We start from the raw sequence: 14,603 nt of genomic DNA on the forward strand, positions 1-14,603 counted from the left end.
GTGCAGAATCTGAAACTCGCACTTGTGGCTCATCTATCACGTACCATCCTTTTATAGTGTGAGATGAAATGTCCAGCACTAACTTTAAGCAGCCCTCAGCAGACATGCCATTGCCTTCTGTCTCAGTGCACAGCCGTAATCTCATCCTGAAAAGTAAGATTTTACCTTCCACTTACCCTTCTGGAGACAGCTTGTCAGAGCAACATGGTACTGCATACTTATCCTGCTTAATGGCAGCTAATTAAATTAATTTTTGAATATAGTACTAAGTCAATTTAATTCTGTCTTTCAGAGCCTGCAAAGATAGTTGTGACTCTCGGATGGGTTTCTGTCTCTGATTAGTTATCAGATCTCTGTGCTTTTTCAGACTCTCTGTCATCTTCTGCGTGTCTCTCACCTGTACTTGCAGTGTTAGAGAACAGGGTGTTTTTCCCCAAGCTTTCATAGCCCCGGCATCTACTGTTGCCTTTCATAATATAGTCTGTTTAATGGCTTTTGTTCTCTGAAATGAAAGTGTCATTACTGTGGCTGGAATAGGAATAGAAATTGCTGTGAAATACTCTTGGTGTTAGATCTTGATCTTGGAGGTTTTTTTCCAAAAGTGTTGATATTTGGAGGAACGGGTATTTGAGTGACCTTCTAACTCGGAGCTCAAACACCCGCCTCCGGATGACCATCCACATCACAGTCCAAGTGCAACAGCCTCCAGTAATGTTTACTGCCTGTCACTCTTGATATATTTTGTGATCGCTAATATTAATGAAAAAGAGGGGCAGAATTTAAAAGAAATAGTCAAAGAGAAAGGTCAAAGCAAATCCTACTGTAGAAAAGAACAATACACTCGATTAATTAAGTAGTGCTGGTGGAGTGTATCATGCTAGAGAGAATCCAATGAGTATTTTTTTTTTTATTATTTTAAATACCATCTGAGCAGATTATCAAAAAAAGTAAAAGAAAAAATACTGTTCTTCTGGGGATTTTCATGCATTATTTTTTGTACAGCTCTGTCATGTCCCTCATCCCTTCTGTGCAGCTTTGTATCAGGGAGTGCCTCTGATCTGCTGTTTCTAATTCCCCTGATGCCATCGGATGGCACATCAGTGTGCATCACTGTGGAACCTCCTTCTGCAGTTTACCCCCTGTTTGCAGCTTCATTTTCTTTCTCTCATTCTCCTCCCGCTCCCCCCCCTACTTGTTGATGTGTGTTCAGACATTGCAAGTGCAGAACTGAATTGCCATTGTCAGTGAAGTAATTCCCGGTTACCGAGAAACTGCTGCTCTTGCTCCTTCCAGAGTATAGCTGGAGTGTATGGGGAGACGTGGTTTGAGAAGAAGCTTGTATCGTTGTCATGCACCGTGATTGTTCTGTATGGAGAAGAGGTCTTCAATCTGCGTGGATGTCAGTCTGACATATTTTACAGGCGGTTGATTTATCCATCCATTTTTTGTGTTGCATGGTAAACCATACAAGTACTGTCATGTCTGTAATGGACCTTCTGATGTCAGAGAGAACTTAACATGGAGCTTCTGATGTCAGAGAGAACTAAATACCAGCTTTCTCACCTTTTTTGAAATAATGCTGAAATGCATCCGTAGATACCAGGAAAGTAAGACTTGAGACTATAATTTTTTTCTTAATTCCTGAAATTTGTTGACATGAAAGTTTTTTCAGATCATTAATTACATTTTTTCTTTTATTTTGAAATATGCTTTCTGAAAGGTTATTCACAGGTATATTTTTTTGAAATCAGAATCTATAGTTTTTAAAAAATTCATAATAAAATATATGTATCTGGGGAGGTTTTGTGGCTTGATATTTAGACCTGATTTTAGTAAACAATTCAATGCATGTATGTAATCAATCTAAGCATTTGGTTTAGACACTCTGTCTGTTATAAGTCATTATTCATTTTTCAAATGAGCAAATAGTATTTACTGAAGGTGGAGAAAGAATTGCCAAAACCCTGACAAGTCCTAGAGCACAGAAGTGGTTTTATAGGCACTTTCTAAATACCCACATTTTAAGGCCTCTTCAGTTCTCTTCGTGTGAATTTGCTGTGTGCATTAATATGAATATTTATAATGCAAAAGCTTGCATATTTGCTTCTTCAGTGCTGTATTTTGTTGTAAGGAAGGAGTTCTTTGGGGTGAGGGAGTAACTTATCTATAGTTCAGTATGTATAAATACAGTTTTAATATTGTCTTAAGACTGATAGACTCAGTTTTGGGAAGTGAGGGCACACTTACTTGCATGTAAGTTAGCAGCAAAAATTATGTTTCGGCTTCCACTGATTTTTCTAACTATGCCTAATGTTTACATTTCCTTAAGAGATTGCTTGTGAAAATAAAGGTCTTAATTGATGGCACCGGAGATTACCACTGTCTAGCCATAGAAAATCAACAGTTTGGACAAGAACTGTATATATTTTCTTACCATTATCTCTTTCTGTAGAGACTATATTGATTTGTATGTTTAGTTCCCAATCTTTCTTCCACCAAGATTTTAAGTGCTGCGTCCCCAGTGTATTCCTGTCAGCGCTAGCTATTTCCATAATTGCTAGAACCATGTACTTAAACAGCTCCCATATAATTTCCATTTTGAGATTTCACAGCGGCTTCCATGCTTCTGCTTCACCTGAAAAGACTTTGCCTTTGCTTTAAAGAAGCTTTTTTAGGACTTGCAATTTCTAAGTGTATTTTTGGGACTTTGGTGCTTGTTTCTCAGTGAAGGAAAGGCACTAGGAAGTCTCTGCCAGAAAGATCTTTGTGAAAGATCTTGAAACTTGTCAGGTTCACAAGTAGTTCAGTTGACTCTTAACAGCTTTTCTTTAGTCCCTCCTGCTCTGCCAGAAGTGGTTTGTTTAGAGCAGTTTTGTCTTTCTCCTACATGGTCTCAGAGATCCCTCTATCTCAACTGTGAGCGGAGAGGCAATAAGCTCAGAAAATGGGGCATGACTTGTGGCCTTGAGAATCTGAACCATGGCTTTGACCTGGCCAAAGAAAAGGAGCAAGGCTCAGCGAAGGGATCTAAGCAAAAGGGAATCAAATGGAGAACTACAAACGCATTTCCTACAGGACACTGAACAGCAGGAAGCCAATGGTAGCCGGTGACAGCTACCATCCTAAATTAGGTTTGAACTGATTCACTGGACATGAAACACTATGTTTCGCTTGGTTCCATGTGTTGCGATACATTTCTGTTCACAGTGGGGCTACTTTGTAGTCATTCATTTCCATTCAGGTGGTGATTTTGGACTTCTCTTTCAGAGTATTGTCCAAGAGTACCCTTAACAGGCAGCAAAAAAAAAAAAAAAACAGAAAGGAAAAATGTTTAAATAAATTATTCACCTGAAAAGTTCTGGTAGTTTTCCAAAAGGTAAATGAAGTGATGCAAGGTAAATGATTAGGTGCAGTCATTAGGAACAGATTGATCAAATGACTCCAAATAAATCTGCAAGCAGAAAAAGAATGGGTTGCATGTCATACTGTATTTTCCTGTTGAAGACATCTGGCCATGTTTAGCAACATCCTTTAGTAGGGAGGATGATTTCTCTGGGAGGGAGGATTCTTTTTAAGCCTTCAGTGGGTTGAGAACAAACTGTTTTTGTAAGTAAACGAAGTTATTAGGAAGTAGAATTTAAGCAGTTCAATAGAATGGATTTATCTAACACTCAGGAAAATGGCTGTTTTAGGGAAAGCCCTTTATAACATCAAGCCTGGATGTGAAGTGTTAGGTGTATGCTCCTTAAAAATTCTAAGTCTACTTTGTAAGTTAAAGCTGTCTATCAAATCTAGATAATGCTCTCTTGTTCTTTTGTGCCTATGTGTATCTGGGAATGCAGATACCTGGTCATGTTTTGGCATTTCTGAAAATGAGTTGCTTTCTGGTAGGGCTCCCCAGGCAGGTGGGTGGTTTTCACACATTCATGCTCTGAAGCCCATGTTTCTGAGGTCAGAAGCGCTGCCAGTTTTGCAGTGTTTCAGCTGTACTGTGAGTGCCTGCAGCAGCCAGTTCAGCTGACGCTGTGTCCCCAGCCCATCCAGCCGTGCAGCCCTGCCAGTGTGCATTTGCTTGGTCCTCCCTGTGTCAGCCAACATGTGCACCTGCTTACCAGTACCCCAAGCTGGATTCACGTGTGTCAGACCTCCATGAGCTTCCCAGTGAGCCCTCTGTTCCTTGAGCAGAGGTGGCTGTGAGTGAAAGGGAAGGAGCCACTGCTGGGGTTACAGAGTGGAGGCCGGTGAATGAATGAGATGGTGCCTCAGCCAGCTACTCCGCAGCTGGGCAGCGTAGGAACCCCCCAGCGCAGAGCTAGAGGAGCTGCCTGCCTGCCTGCCTGCCAGCCAGGAGGGACGGAGCTCTCCCCGATGAAGGGGAGCGCTGCTGAAATCCCAGCAGTGGGGCACGGCAGAAGATCGTGCCTTCCGCCAGCCGGGACTGCCTCTGGGCACTGTTGGCAGTCAGTTCTCTGCCCTTGCTCACTGCTGCTGGATCCCATGCTGTGACTCAGCAGCTCACCTCAGTGCCTGACATTTAAGTATGTGTATACTGAAATATATATGTCCACTGCTCTGTACTGATTCTGTTCACCAACTCGTATTTATACTGTTTCAGAGCAGGCAAACATTAAATAATACATAATAGCATCATACCTATGGCAAGCGCACTCTACTAATAATATTTTTTTGGGGGTTTGGACCATGGAGTATGTTCTTGGTAACTTAATCTTTACATGGTTTTATGCTTGTTATTGAAGACCAAATACAGAGTATAGGAGACACTGACTTGCTTAGGTAGCAGCAAATGAAAGATGTACATGGTGCTAGTGAGCTGTGTGATGTTGTGGCTGGCCAGTGAATAAAGGCAAGAGCCAAGCCTCTTTGGAGGTGTGAAGAGTCAAAGAAACATTAGAGTAACTTAAAAAATGTAAACTATGGCTAAAATCTAAGCCCATCATTTCTTTAAAATTCTTTGTTATTTACTAAACTTCGCTCGTGAAAACCTCTTACCCTAGGATGAGATGCAGCTTGTAGAGGGGGAAGAGCAGCTTCTGTTTGAGGAGACTTGATTTAAAAAGATATGAGCCCTGCTTTATCTCTGATGTGACTTCTTATCACTCTGTGTGTGTATGTGGCTGTATTTCTGAGTGTCCCATAAGTTATATTATCCACATTTTCCAAATGAAGAGAACCCAATTAACCCGCTTTTTGTATCAATAACTGTGTTTTATAGCTTTATCCACATCCTCATGCATCGTAGGATGAGTCAAAACAGTTAACAATCAAAAGTTTCTTAATTCTTGTTTCAAACATTTATTTATGGGGATACACAGTCCAAGCAAGTTTTCTTTATTTAATGCTGTAGACTTTTATGTTGCCTGAACCTACATTTGTTTCAATCAGTTGTGATTTTACCATTAGTTTTAGTAAGAAAAAGCTTTTTCATCTCTTAAATTGGAAAATGTATGTGTTTGCTGCCATGAGTGCTGCTAGTAAAAGCTCATTTTCCATATCTGCATTGGTTACCTACAATACATAAAAAAAATATTTTAAACCAGACTCACCCATCAAGTAATTTGAAATGATCAAATGGTTATAAATAAGGTAATTGTTGTCACCAATAGGAAAGAAATGCTTTCTTAAGACTGCTTCATCTCAAGAGAATAGTTCATGAGGGAGCTCCAGTGTTGTGTCTTCTTCTAAACCAGCCATTTTCTATCTTAAGAACGAAAAAAAAAGATAAAGGTAGAGCCAAACTGGCAGTGCACTGGTGAGAGCAATTATGTGCTTGTCAGGGACCTGACAATGGGGAATCTGAAATTCCGTATCTGTCCACTCTACATTTACAGCTTCTGTTTTCATTGCTTTGCTAGCATGCCTGAAATCTGGTCTGGAGCAGTGGGCCAAAGCAGTTTGGCTACAGCAGCACACTGTTGCTTGCCATTGTGAACAGCGAAAAAAACAAACCCCAAAACCAAACAAGCAGAAAACCCATCACAAGTGTTTTCTGTAAGCTTGGGAAGAGCACAGACACTGTTAATGCAGGGGAGGAACATGTGTAAACACACAAAATGGATTAGCAGAGCTTGATGTAAATCTCTGAATATGATGAACTTACTATCTGGATTTGTTATGTTTTCAGGTGGGACTCTCTTCTGATATGTGACCTACAGCAAGCTACTTTGAATCATACGATGACAATGTTATCACTGCCACATCTCTGGGAACCAGTTATTCATAAGGATACGGTATGTGAATGTCTGCATCTTACATTAGCCATTGCTTGTTGGAACAACGCAGAAACAATAACATGAAGGTGCTAAAAGTCATTGAAGTAAATGTTGAGCCACATGTACAATCAATTACACGGAGCCGTTCCAGCAGATGTTTATCTGCTAGGACTGGTCTGTATGCAGAATAGTGAACTGTTTTAACTTGAAAATGTATTTATTTACAGATACTGGTAGAAACGTTCTACCACTGTTTTCTTTGGATGAAGTTATACTGGTACAGTGATGATACGTAGATATACAGACTTACTATTTTCTTCCTCAAGCGGGAAGGGTGGTAGCAATAGCATGAAGGGTTCTGTATTGCTGCACTTAAAGCAGTACTATTTTTGCATTTAGGAAAGGTCTTTAATTGCTTTTCTCCTTCATTCCATTTTCAATTTCTGGTCAATCTAAATTAGATTAATTTCACACACCAGTGAATCCCTAAAGAAGTGTAAATTAACTCCATTTTACCAAACTCAGCCAGATGATGGCAGTTATTCCCTTGATATTTAGCTTTACATCACCCAACATCTTTGACCAAGTTTTCTATAGGAATTAAATCCATATATAGACCCTTTTTTCCTCACACTGTATAAGGAATTGGAGACTGAGATGCACATCTAGTGAGGGGAGGCTATTTAATTTATGGCCTACGAGGCCAAAAATGTAAAGTCACTAATAGCTGGCAGGTTTTTCTTTTCTACTGTTGTGGCTTGAAATTGTTAAACACACACTCAGGTCCTGTAAAACCATGAGCAAACTGGTTTTATGAGAGTAGTTACATCATTGTTTTATGTTCTGAAACAGTTCATAGCACACCACATAACCGTTAGCATGGAGCATCTTCATCTGATTTATGGCCCCGATGCGATACCCGCTGAAGCTGGTGGAAAAATGTTTCTTCATGCTTATGGGAGTTGAATTGCATTGCATGTAACACCTGAGACTTTTGTTTAAGTACTGTTCCCTGCATGGAATTATTTTTACTGATTAGCTGCTTTTTAGAGATTAAGTATTAAAGATACAAGCATAAAACAGAATTACAAGGAAATGGATTGCCAAAATAACCTGAGAGAGGGCTCAATTACTGAAAATGCTTGTCTAGCTTCAAAAGTTATGAAGTGATGAGGAGAGATGACTGTTTACTCTGAAAATATATATATGGATTTAATGTGCTGTATTTTTGTACATAAATTAGAAGACGATGTCAGAAATGTGAATGATTTGCTGCTACATCAGTGCTGTGAGAGAGGGAAAGCAAGATAAGTCTTACAGGGAGCAGGGAGAGAAAGGTCATGCTTCATCCATCAATTTAGTGTGTTTTGGGAGAGCAGTTCACAGCTCGGGTAACTTGTGTGCTCAGGTGAAGAGGTTTCCAAATCTGGCTGGATTCTGGGTCAGTTTGAAGAGAATCTCCTGGAGGTGACATCTCCCACTGAAGTGAGAGAGTGTTGGTCCTGCATGTGCTGGCAGGGCTTCTAGCACACCTCTGTAGCCACTCTCAGTAATCCCTGCTGGCTGAATGCCATTAACACGACCCTTTGCAGACTTTTACTTCGTGCTTGTTCAGGTGTCTCCTCTGTCATCTATACTGAGGCACCTAAATTCTCTTTTCAGGAGGGATATAGGAATATTAATCTCTGTTGCTGTTGTTTCTTCTGAGTTGATTAGTTTTTAAACATTCAGAATTGTTTGTTTATCTGTGTTTTTGTAAATAAGTTGTTTCGGTGTGTGTGGGCGCATTGGTAGTGGGAAGCTGGTTTGAAGAAGATTGGGTTTACGTTCTGCAGGGGCAGGGGTCTGGGAAGGACCCAGCAGGCCAGCTGGTCTGCTTTCCTGCCATCACAGGTATCTTGTCATACAAAGCACGAATGCGTCTCGGTTGACATTTTTACTTTGGTGGAATGCAGCCTATTGCTGGTGGAGGGGACCTCTTAGAGAGCTGAGGGCGGGTGGCGAGGAGAGGTGATTGTCGGAGTGGTGACTGTTTGCAGATCTCTGTGTTCCCTGGGCACAAGGAGCAAGCAGCCAACTCTCCGCCATGCTTTTAATGAGCTGTAGGGCAAGGGATGCTGTGTCTCACACCTCGTGAGGATTCTTCTGTTATGCAGTAATAACCTTCACAGATTTGCCATCTACCCAAATCAAAATGAAATTTCCTTTGACTGGTGAATGCAGGAGTCAGAAGGAAGTGAAGGTTTTTGCGTTTATTTTTCCTTTTGGGTGTTACTTTATAGCATACAGTATTGCAAACATTTCAGGAAACTAATCTGTGGGAGCGCAGCTCATAAAAGATTGGCCTGCCACAGGATGAGGCTCTGCTTATTACAAAAGAGCTTCTGAGACAGTCACAGCTGAAAAGATTACACACTTCCACAGGAAATTAAATTTGGTGTAATATAGTGAAAGAATGACAAAATGGAAAGGGCATTTGTAACATTTGTTTGTGATTATTAAGTGGTAGAAAAATGAAAAGTTGAAATCCAGTAGTAATTTAGATATGGATACAAAATTGCCAATATTTAAAAAAATGTGGCCCTCCCCTTTGCTCTCTCTTGGTGGTGTTAGGTCAATGTGGAAAATCATTAACATCTTGTAAAATTATGTCAATTTTGGGGCATGTTAGGTTATAAAGTATTTAAAACATGTTTCAGAGCAGTCCTGTGTAGTCCAGTTAGGTTACGTTCTCCAGCAGAAGATGCATATGTGGCACCAGACTGGGAATGAGAGGCATGAGCTTCCTTCTTTGCTTCATCCTTCTCCAATCTGCCTGTGCCCCTTGCAGAGTCGCAGGGTGATGCTCAGTGGCAGGTGACAGTCCCAGCCCCATCCCAGCTGCAGGCTGGATGCTGGTGTCACAGGTGCTGTCAGGCTCCAGACCCACTGGGGTCTGTTCAGGTGACACAGGTGCTGAAGAGATCTGTTGGTACCAAGGTCCTTGCTGCTCGCCCAAGGTGCAGGCAGGTGACATATCCCCTCTTCCTCTTCTCCTTGGGGTCAGCGTAGGTGCCACACTGAGATGGGCTCTCTCCTGGCCAGGTGCTTCACGGCAAAACATAGATTTTCTTTCAAAGGAGACAGTAATAACTTGCAACATTTTAATTATTTTTCCTATAAGATCTGGTTACCTGCAATTGGAACGAATAAGCAGGACTCTGGCAGAATTAACTTTATTAACCGTCATAAATCCTTTCCTTTTTGACTTTAATCAGTCCCTGGAGTCCTTTTAATGCTCTTGACATTGCACTGGCCTTTCATCACAGCACAATATACATTTTCCTGTAACTAGAAAACTGATGGCTTAGAGCCCTACGTAAACCTGAGGTAATGGACGCAGCGTTGGGGACACCCGACTGTCAGATGCTTGCTGCTGGTGAAGGCAGGAGAGGGAGCGTATTCCACCAGCATGGATCTTACCTTGATGGGAGAGCAGGAGAGGGGACCTGAAGGCACAGGTGCTCATATGGTCTAACACCCCGGAACAGGGGACCAGCCGCTTTGCTGTGGCCCAGGCAGACAGAGAGACAGTGGTGCATTTGTGTCTTCTGCTCGGGGACCACGGGGGCCAAACCTTGCCTCAAAAAGCCCCTCTATGAGCAGCCCCCAGCCTGTGGCCCCGAGCAGTGAGCTGCTGGAGCTCACTAGCAGCTGGAGGGCTGACCCAGTGGCCGGGAGCTGCTGGCCAGGAGGATGTCACTGGTGGCACAGCAACCAGGCAAACCTGCTCGGTCAGAGGCGCTGGGTGAATGGATCTTTTCTGTGCTGGGGAAGACGCTAAAAGGAAGGAGTGTTACCAGGTGGTCGAGGGACAGGCACCTAAGCAACAAATGCTGCCTTCATAAAATAACTCCCTGGGTTATTGCCTTTCTGTCCAGTCCGTGCACAAAATCCCCTGGAAAGCGAGAGGGGAATTCCCTGGTCGGTAGTCTGTCTGCGTCTCTGCTGTCCACGAATTCATGGGATGGAGAAGGCATCCCAAGAATCTGCCCCCATGTGCAGGGAAGCTAAATTCCCTCTTGTTTTTCTGTATACCCAAGTCAGCAAGTTTCTTCAGCAAATGCTTTACTTTTAAGCTTAATACTATGCAAATATTTAGCTTTGGACAAAAAAACCTCAGGCTGGCTTCAGACCATGGACTGGCTTCCAGCTGTTTCTGCAGGTACAGATCCAATATTTATGTACACGAATGGTTATTTATTTATTTTTTTATTTATTATGGTAATCTTTTTATAATGAACTTGGATATTTGTGTACCCTGGTTTTGCTTTGAACGTAAAAATCTATGTATTTGCAACGTGTATATAGCCATTTTCAGAAGCTTTGGCAAAAAGTGCAGACCTGCTGAAGAGAATCACTGTAGGCTGAATCTTTGGATGCCACAGAGTTGTACTGACTAATTTTTTCTCTAACTGAAGTGCCCAAAGCTTTGCTCGCCATTGAAAGCCCACCAGCCTAGGTTATGAAAAAAAGGTGTGGAAAGATCTGGTGACTGCTGCAGGAGCTTTACACTGTGATTTGGTTGTCCAGACAAATGGGAACACATGAATGTTCAGGAGTGTCAAGAATGTCAGCAATAAATATGTTAACTACATTTCAAAAATCTGCTTAAGCTCTACCTGGATATGTAATACTTTGCTGTATCCGCATATATTTCGTATATGTATGCTTTCTCCAGCCCATATCTCAGCTGCTGCATGCCTGCAAACAGCCTCTTATTAAAAAGGGAAAGTCCGTAGTCTTTTGGACCTTCTATAATGTGCTCAGCGTGTGAGCTATTGACTTCACAAAGACAAGAATAGCTATGTCAAATGTGTTTCATTTGCATGTGGCAAGACAGAAAAAGCAAACTATGTGAAGATGAGCAGACAAGAAAGACACCGAATGCCTTAAATACTAAGGGAGTTAATGCTATGCAGTGATTTTGCTTCTGTTATAGGAAGTGTAAGAACAGTATGCTTCCTGGCGTACATCACCATCTAAACTGCAAAGGTTTCAGTTCCATGGCAACATGAAGAGCCCGACTGTGCTGAAGGTGTATGTATTAATGCATTCAGAGTGAGGGGCTGGGAGTGAGCTGAGGAAAAATAAAACATGCTGAATGTTTCCTGTTTGTTTTTTATTTGCATGTGAAGTAAAGCCCTTGTTCTTAGAAAATCTGTACTGACATGGATACAGCTGCCCCCCCCCCCAATTATTTTTTTGCTTGTGTTTTTCTCAGGCAAAGAGCAAATAAAGAGGCTGTTTTGTTGGGGGGGCTGGGCTGTGTGTGTTGTTGTTTTTGTTTTCTTTTCTTTAATAAGACTGTAAGTGCAGCAGCACTTGAATGTTGCAAGAAAATGCTATGAATTCCGGAAACTGTTACATATCCCTCAAGTGAAAGACTTTGGTGTGTGTGGGTATTTTTTCCAAGATGTAGTGCTTTACAGAGCAGAATGAAGCAGTGTTTATTATTATTATTGTTGTTATTATTGTTATTATTGTAATTGTTATTATCCTTGATTTTTTTTGGTCTGCCCTCTTTCTGCCTTTCTCTACATCCACCTCCAGTTTCCCCCACCTCCCCTGACTGAGGAGCAGGAAATAAGACTGAGCTGTTTCCTGACATCCAAAGAAATATAAAAGTATGAGGAAATGGTGTATTTTGTTTTGCCAGCCGACTCGGATTTGCAGACCTGCACTAGGAAGGTACCTGCTCCCAGACAGGGTCAAGAGTCACCCTCCGGAGCAACTGGGCAATTGGCCAGGGAATAACCAAGAGCTGATCATTATGTGAATTTTGTTCGATCCACTCAGTTGGCTGCGTGAATGTCGGACGGGGGATTGTGACAAATCTATTTTGCTCAGTCTAAAGAACTACCTAAGGCTGGTCCTGCCAGCTGTGCTGATGGATGGATGAATTGCAGATTTTCAAAGTTTAATGTCAAACTGGGCAGTGGGGGAACCTCCAGATGTTGGTATTTCTGAGGCTTAACAGCAGTGCTAATCTGGCATGGTAAAGCTGGCAGAAACTGGCAAGTTAAACTGGATTTACAGCTGCTTTACATTGCTAAAACAGGCAAAGCAGCCAGAATGTATCAGTGGATCTGGCCTATAGATTTCAGCGAGGTGTCTCTGTTTTACTGGGGAGAGACTATAGCTCTGCAGTTGGAAGTTGGTCAACCTCTCTCCTCTTGCTGTGCCAGGAGGAATACAATTTGTGTCTGTCTTATCTGTATCCTTTTCTTTCCCCCCTTTTTTTAGTCAAAAAGACTAGCAACAGGAATTTTTTTAATTTTTTTTTTTTTTTTTTCCAAGAAAAGGCTTGCTTTCATTGAAGTGGGAACCTTGTCTCTGAGATTCTACTTGGGGGAAACCTGTCCCTGTTCAGGAGACCAGTGGGTAAACTTTTTCTAAGGGAATAAATAGAATTGAAATGATTAAATGACCCTGTCTTGGCATTCTGCAAAGGAGTGGATTTCACCCTTTGAGGCAGCAGAACTGCAAAGTAAGAAGGGGTTGTTTTTAAACAGCCACTTTCTGAGGGAGAGCAGCAGTGGTAAACCTGAGCCACTTGCTAATGCTGCATTTGACACTCCCAAATTTGTTGCTGTTGTGACTTCTAGTGTTTGCACAGCCCCCCAAAAAACCCCAAACCACCCCCCCACCCCACCCCCCAGGATGTAGCTTATTAAATACCAGCATGTGCTTCCCAGATTATGTGTCACCTTCATTTTCCTGACTTTTGACAAAGGGACTGTGCATACAACTCTGAATGAAGAGGAGGAATCACTCCAGCCAACCACGTAGTAAGGGAGGTGAAGGATTCCTGTGTAGGTGTCCCGACCTGGCATAACCCTCCAAACAGGCTAACTGCTAACCCCGTGGAGTGCCTCATTCAGCTTGGCAGGAAGGATGAAGAGAAAGCACCAAGAGGAACATCAAAGGAATAAGCAAAGGAGGAAAGAAATCAAGGACAGGAAGAGTGAGGAAACAGAGCAAAGGCAGAAGGGTGAATAGAGAAACAACAGGGGGCTGGGAAGAGCGCAACACAGGAAAGAGATGATGCTCTGGTGCCTATGAGGGAAAAGTTGTTTTTCAGATGTAATGTAGACCAAAAAAATTCCCCGAGGAGCAAGAAAATTAAAATACATGAAGTGGGAGAGCTTATCAGAGTGATGAGGGAGGAAAATTCAGTGACATGAGTAGAAAAAATACAGAAAACACATGGATTAATTTCAGGTTCATTTCATGCACTGGTCCATCCAATTTTAAATAGTAGCTGCTAAGTTTGTAGCATGAAGAGCTTGTGACAGGTTGTGGGGAGCAGTGGGGCTACATCAGGAAGCTGCTGTAGGCACTGGTGTGGGTGGTTGGAGGTAGTTCTCTTCTGTGCACCTTGGGTGGAAGCCTAAAGCCAGTGTGAGTATCCCTGAGAAAAGTTACCCATCCTGCATTTGAAGACTGGCAGTCAGAAAAACATGTCCAGTTCTCTCTGAAGGTACCTGAGGATGGGCTGTTGCCACACAGGCAAGGATAAGGGCTCCTTCTAGATACTTCTTCTTCCACTTGTTCAAGCTATCTAGGCTACCAGAAATAAACAGCTGAATAGAAATTCTAGTTCTGGCTGTGAAAAGAAGCTTTTGAATGAATTCTACATCAAATAATGAATGTCTTCTTTCCTCCTCCTCTCCACCTACCTTGTTCCTAAACATTAACATTTTGTGTCACTTGAGCTAAGTTCAGTGTCAGACTCACCAGATCCTGCTGAAAAATACACCCCTCTTTTGTGGCAAGCTGGAGATGATGAGAGGCTTGTGGTGTTTTTCCTTCTCAATCTCTGCTCTGCTGGGAGAAGCAGCTAAGACTGTGTGAAGCTGTCTCCTTCCCACTCTCCTAAACTTTTCTCCTAAAAATGCTTCTTCCTCAGCGGCTTTGCTGCTTCTCTGAAGGCGGCATGGCTTGGCCCACTTAGTGCCATCGTTTGCCAGGGGATGTTTTCTCAGATTGTGGAGACTTTCATCATGATAGGAGGCTGAAGAAGATTGCTGTGGAATAAGTCATGGGTGCTGCTAGATGTGCCATTTGAAAATGATCACTTAAGCATGAAAGAAAAGGATCAAGAATTATGAGATTTAAACCTTAACCAAAGCCCCAAACCTCTAAATAATTTCTGTTATTTCTGCTTCCTATTTTCTAAACACTTGGGCTGTACTTGCATTGTGCTTTTAAAATTTCCTCCAGAACTGCAAAGGTGAGAAATACCTTTTCTCTGCAATAAGTTCTCTTGTGGGCAGCGGTACCAGTATGTGTTCTCCCATGGCCCTTTACCCCCCCCCAGCGCTTCTCACC

General features: G+C 42.2%; 1 protein-coding gene across 3 annotated transcripts in view; it reads left to right on the forward strand.

Annotated features, from left to right (window-relative positions):
- HIVEP2 (HIVEP zinc finger 2) overlaps window positions 1-14,603 on the forward strand; it is a 126,780-nt gene that overhangs the window by 12,246 nt on the left and 99,931 nt on the right. For all 3 annotated transcript variants that reach the window (XM_040597322.1, XM_040597321.1, XM_040597324.1), the window contains exon 2: window positions 6,143-6,248. The gene's annotated coding sequence lies outside the window, so the exon portion shown is untranslated. The remainder of the gene's footprint in view (window positions 1-6,142; window positions 6,249-14,603) is intronic.

Source organism: Falco naumanni, chromosome 6, assembly GCF_017639655.2.
Source record: "Falco naumanni isolate bFalNau1 chromosome 6, bFalNau1.pat, whole genome shotgun sequence".
Taxonomy (NCBI): domain Eukaryota; kingdom Metazoa; phylum Chordata; class Aves; order Falconiformes; family Falconidae; genus Falco; species Falco naumanni.